This window comes from Lepidothrix coronata, unplaced genomic scaffold, assembly GCF_001604755.1.
Source record: "Lepidothrix coronata isolate B3197 unplaced genomic scaffold, Lepidothrix_coronata-1.0 Scaffold182, whole genome shotgun sequence".
In the NCBI taxonomy this organism is placed as follows: domain Eukaryota; kingdom Metazoa; phylum Chordata; class Aves; order Passeriformes; family Pipridae; genus Lepidothrix; species Lepidothrix coronata.
The window spans coordinates 1,510,979-1,517,462 of record NW_016690362.1 but is presented as its reverse complement, the minus strand read 5'-3'; positions in this window follow the sequence as shown (position 1 = coordinate 1,517,462).

Here is a 6,484-nt window from a genome sequence, read left to right as displayed (position 1 = left end):
ATAAACCTAAGAGCTAAAAAAGGTGGGTTATCTGTATTTCACTCAATTGGAATAATCACCAGTTAAAACAGAAAAACTTCCTGCTACACACCATCCTTCTGTTGGATGTGTTTTGCTGCCAGCTCTAGCTAGTCAGTGGGTTCATAGCAAAAGGTTATTTTTCATGATGGGCTGCAGTAGGGGACAAGGAAGAGAAGTTGCTGTAGCTAGCAGGTTTGCACTTGGGTCATAATGTCAATTGTCTCTTGGTCTGCCTCGCCCTAACCTTGGAGGGAAAGGAGCTGAAGGAAGGCTGAATGGGATCCTTGTCCTTCTCACTATCTTTTGCTGAAGACCTGCCACTCTGGAAGTAGAGTCCTGTGCTCTGCAGGGGACATCAGTGTGGAAATGTGGCTTACGAGCAAAGTCCAGAACAACTGAGTTTGTCTAGAGGAAACAAAGAACTGAGAGACAAGAAGGTAAATAAGATACATACTGTGGTGAAGAGGAGGGAGATTTTTGTGGTCTGCTTTCTAGTCTAGCTAGGACAGGAGGCTATGGACTTAAATGTCAATGAAGGAGACGTGCTAGTCATGAAGAAAAGCTTCCTTAGGGTATGCATTGTTGCATGACACAGGTCACATTGCTTTCTTACAAGCACACCGAGTGGCTCCCCAGCTGCAAACCATCTGTGCTGCCCACTGACAAACCTGGAGGTGGTAAAAACTAAAATATTTTAGCTAACTCTGTCCATGGACATTCTGCTCCCCTCCGTGCTATGTGCCCTCAGTCACCTGCTGCCAAGACAGACATGCAGAGCTTCTCTCTGAACTACTTTAATTAACATGCGCCTGCTCTGGATTTTTATAGCTCTTTAAAAAGTAGCTGTAAGTGGTATCTTGTATCAGAGGGAGGTTTTATATCACTGCTGTGAAGCTTGACATTGCTACTGCTGAGGAGGTGACCTTGGCACATGTTCCCTCCCCTTTGCTCCTCACACTATGTGTTAGCACCACACTTTGTGCTTCCAGTCGAATGCTTCAAAAAACAACACAGAAGGCAAATGAGGATTTTTTTTAATAATACAACTTAGCAGCTTTCCAGTAATCCCTGCTCCCTTGAGAAGAATTACAAAAACAGACCTCAAGACCTAAAAAAACTTTCTCTTGTTAAATAAGTGCTCATTTTTTTTAAATCTCAGAACTTCACTTAGGGGAGACAGTGGAGTCTCACTAGCCTTATTTTTCTATAAAATCCCTGTGAGTTTGTTGGTTTTTTGTTTGTTGGGTTTTTTTTTCCCTGAAAAGTTCAATGGAAGTGCTGTACAAAGAAACAAATTGTGCTAGAATCAAGATGGGAATTACATGCCATTAAAACCAGCATGATTTTCTCACTTCTATCCTTAACAAAGATGAAAGGGAGAGCCTGAAAAACACAATTGAAGGGAATTCCAAAAGTCATGGGGTGCTGTGTGTTAGGCACACCGCAAAAAAAATACCCCATATGATCCTTGAGGATGGAGATGTAGGAATTGCTGTGCTGGACTGAAGCTGAAATCTAGTTAGTTCGAGACAATTTCTCTGACCCTGGTGTCAGTAGTGAGAGTCTGGTTTCCCTAGGTAGTTTGTTTTTCACACTTTATGTTTTCAGGGTGAAAACTGATTGATATTTCCTGTGGTAAAGAGAGCTAGGCAGAATTTTTGTAGCAAGCCTCCTATCACCAAGACGTGGCAGTGGCTGCTTTGCTGGAGCCGAGCTGTATGGTCAGCAGAATTTAATTTCACCTTCCCCTCTCCAAATACATGGCAGTGAGTAGACTCTCAATGAGTTGCCTGAAAAATGCCACCTAAAGTGACTGTGTGTTTTTCTACAAGCATGAATTCCCAAAATGCATTTAGGGTTTGAAGAGGGTGGAGAAAGACCCTGATTGATACAATACTGCTTCAGGTTGCTTCAGAAAGGCTCCTGCATGGAGGGACTGTCATTTAGTTAACAGTGCGTTTTACAAGGAAGAACTTCAAAGTTGTCACACAGAGTGATCTTTGACATGCTCTATTCTCTAGCTGGCTCTTTGTTTTTTTAAGGATGGGAGATGCAGAGAGTAATGGTAAATGTAGTGAGAGTGTGAAATGAAGCGCTGGTGTTCAGGCAGATTTGGTGCTAACAAGCTATTTCGCCTGTTTTAACAATAAAGGTTGGATGCTCTAGGTGTGCTAGGACTTATCCACCATCCTTCCTATATTTTTCAGTGGCTTGTGATAGTGACATAAAAAGATGTTATGGAAACATATAACCATACTTTCCAATTACAATGTGTGGCAGAGGAGTAGGAACTCCCTCTGTGTATGTGTGCTAGCCTTGGTGCTCTGCAGATTTGACATGGAGGAGACAAGGAAGGAATTCGAGCTGCTTTTGTGGTCCTTATTGCCCCTACTGAAACTGCCTGCTCATGAACAGCTGCACTGTGCAGACAATACACTTGTACGGTGGCTTGTTGATGTGCCAGGTGCAGAAATGGACAACAGTGGCAAAGAGACAGATGAGCAGATATCACTTGTTCAGTCTTGAGGAACACCATGGCTGTGTCTTCAAGAGTGAAAACTTAAATGTCAGTGGCCCTTACTAGCTGTGCCTGTTAATGCCCACTGAGATGCATCAAGTGACCTATTTTCTAAGCCAGTAGAGACTGTCTGAATAGGACCCTCTGGATGCATTTGTCTCCGTCATGATAGGCAGAAATTTAGACCTTGCTAGCATAACATTAATTATTATTTTGATTAGAGGTAGATTTTTGGATGGGCTTTTTGTTTATCTAACTGAAATTTGATCTGATGCTGTCAAGGGGGGTGCAGAGGCCTGTTATATGTTTAAAGCTCATTGTCCTGGCAATGTAGTGCTATTAACACCTCAAATCCAGCATCTGTGTCCATTCTGAGTGAGCTGCACTGATTTAATGCTATCAGTGTATTAAAGCAGTATTACTTGTATATCAAGCTCCTCTCTCTTTTAACAGTGAATACATGTAGTGAGTAAATTACATTTTTCTGACAAAAGAGAAGGCATTAAATCTGTGTCTCACCTCAAGCTCCAGGCGAGGTGCATTTATGCACTGCTGGCAGCCTGGACCCCTGCTGCAACCCAGAAAACTGGTACAAAGGAGCCTGCTGAGGAATTAGGCACTGGAGTGCCACTGAACTGAGGTGGACGGTTGTCACAGCATCAGGGACCAGCCCGCCTCGGGAGCAAAGGAGTAAGAGGCAGTACTGGGGAATGGAGCTCCTCTGCTTCTCACTTCAGTCATTGCAGACCTCACAATTTCACCTTTTGCTCCTGTTCCCTGTTAATTTCATATCAAGGAGACACAAAACACACACAATGAATGTAGGAAGTGCGTCACTGCTCCTTCAGACAGCTCCCATGGGGAAGTCTATTCTTATCACTTGTAAAACCTCAAATCCTTAGAAAGGGCTGCTGATGCCCTTTCTGATGTAGGTAAGCTCATGCTTCAGCAGGTGGGGTGGTGGTAGGGCATTGCATCTCAAGTGCAGTACAACTGGAAACAGTGTAATACGGCTGGAAAAAATTATTCCCGATTGTGGCGCAATAGTTGGATTTTGAGCAACAGAAATAGAGTGAGATTGGGGCATTTTGAGGAGACCAAAATTCTGAACAAGATTTTCAGAGCCACAGCTGATCAGTCTTCAGAGACAGAAGAAAAGTGCTTTCCTGTCTGTCTGTCTGTGTCTGTCTGTCCAAATTTTTCATTTCTGACTTCTCTGGCATCCATAAACTATATTCTGAATCATGCTCAAAGCTGTGAAATCCTGACTTCAATAAATCCATATCCAAAGCATTACACATGGGCTGAGGTCAAGAAACTACAAAATCAGCAGAGGCATAAAATTAAAAGTAACTGAAACCCTTTCTGTATCTTGATACACTGGCTGCAGCTCATTTATTGACTTCTGCTCAGTCTGGGGCAAAAAAATGGGCACCTAGATGAATGTGCATAGTCTGCCTCAGTTCAGTCTATGGAAGGCAGTGCCAGGTTGCTGGTTCCAATGCTTTATTAGTGAAAGAAATGCAACTGAGCCAAAAATTAATTGCAAATTTTGTTATTTATACTGTAGTGGCCGGTGATCTAACTATGGATGGAAATTTGTGTGAGCCCTAGCTCATGATGAATGGACAATGACCTGATGATCTGATGCCATCACAAATAATTTCTGTTGCAGATGATTTAAAACAACTTCAGATTTAGATGGATATGGTGCTAGTTGCACCCCACATAGCAGTTCTTCTGTCATCCTTTTTCCTCTCCCATAGGAGCCCATATTCACCAAGTTTTTGTAAGGCAGTTTTTGTTCTGCTTTGTCTGCCGTAAGAGAAATCCACCTTCTGTTCTCACTCTTCTTCCTCACCATACAAATAATATTCACTTGCTTTGTTAATTGGACTCTTTCCAGCAGGCTTGTTCTGAAGCAGCCAGGGCAGTGCTGAGTGTGCCTGTGAGAGGAACAGCCTCCTGGATTTTCCTTGCAATGCATGGGACACCTGACTGAGGAATTCCTGGCTTTCCCCAAAATCACTCCTCTGGTTAGCAGTCTCTTGTGGCACCTCCCTCTGAGATTCTGTGAGGCTGGACTTTAATTCTTTAATTTCTAGATCCAATGGATATTTTTCGTTGTGTTTCCCATTTGTCATTCTCAGCTTTGCTGGTCCAGACCTTCCATTTCCTACCTCCTTGCATCACAGAGGGCCCTCAGACTGTGTTATTTAATGACAGGGCTAGTTTTCTGCTAACAATCAGAAGACACATCTCTTCCCTCACTGTTGATTACACTCTCACATGGCTTATTCTTAGCTCTTTCTTTTGATCCAGGAGCTATGAAGAACATTAAGGATGATAAGGCAGGAGGAGGGAGATGTGAAAAAGTGGAGTGTTTGTTTCTCTGTGCATGGGGAGGTTGCAGAAGTTCCTGAGAGCTGGAAACATGTCAAAGCAAACTCATCCTTCAGAGCTGGTTGGGGGCCAAATGGCCCTGTGAGACACATCTGTCCTCCTATGGAGCTCCTCCCTGCACCTAATGATAAAGGGAATCTGGTGCCTCCTTCCTTCTGTGTCTGCTGCCCTCAGCTGCCCTTGGGGAAGAGCTGGCATCTGCCAGGAAGGGAAGAGCTGCCTCCCATCACTGGGGACACAGGTGCAGGGGCTGCTGCCGCCCAGCTGAGGCAGGAACACAGCACATGAGAGCCCAGCATGTGTCTGAGGTGCTGAGATGGTGGGGTCTGAACTTGCTCTGTGCTGGAGTTGGGATAAAGCCTGCCTAGCTGAGCCAGCTGCTTGGAGCAGAAAAAAAGCCAGGGAATGAAGTAGGAAAGACCAGGATCACACTTATGTATGGTAACATAACTTGGCAAGCTGAGATTGTATATACTGCACATGGGGCTTTACAACTTGGGCCTATCAATATAGCTATTTTTGTCTGTATAGATTTTACTGCAGTAAAATAGCTTGTAAGTTCTTCAGTATGCCATTAAGCAATATGATTATAATTGTTGCACAGAGCCTTTCTCATCCTCTGTCTGTGGGGAAAAGTATGCTGCAGTGGACACATTTGTGGAGGAATTACATGTGCAAGTAGTTATATATTTGCTAGAGATTGCACATTTCTTGGATCTCGCTGTGACCTTCAAATAGAAATGGTCATCCTTGCAATGGTTCTTAGCTCCTGTGGGAGATATTTTCCTCGTCTTCAGCCAGCACCAGAAAAAGTGGTGTCTGCTGTAAACTTGAGTTGACTTAAAACTAATCTAAGGGTGTGAAATGTGCAAGCATGCATATGCATGTCATGATGTATCTGTATCTGGGAATACTGCAGTGATGTGCTGAGCATCTCTGCAGACGTGCAAGTGTTCAAATGAAAGAGTACCACTTTCATTTACAGTGGCTTAAGCAGTTTCTCCCCCTTCTCACTCTGTTTTCTGACTGCTGTGCTCCACAGTGACAGCTCTTCATTGCCAAATCATGCATTCAGGTACTGGAGACAATTACAAGGAAAAATGAGGGGTCATTTTTAAATAGTGAAATTTTTTACTTCATAATTCCCATCCCCTCTTATATGCAAAAGTGGTGGAGGTAATTTTGTTCAGCATATCCAAAGCATTCATCTATAGAGGCGGATAAAAATATTTGCCCTAAAATGTGACTATTTAAAGAATATGAATCTCACTTTCCCTATTACTATTACAAATGTAATCTTTATTACATTTCTATATTATACAGTGTGCATTATAAAAGTTACTTCCTAATGATGAAATCCTTTGCCTTTCAAGGACAGATAAAAAGTCTGGGACTCCTCCATTTGGGGAAGGAAAGGCTAGCCGAGAGGGCAGAAATCATGGAGGCAGTGAATAAGGTGAATGGAGAAGTGCCATGCACCAAATTCCACTGTTTGGGGTCCAGGGGGCAATTGGTGTTGCATGTAGGAGGTTCCTTTACAAC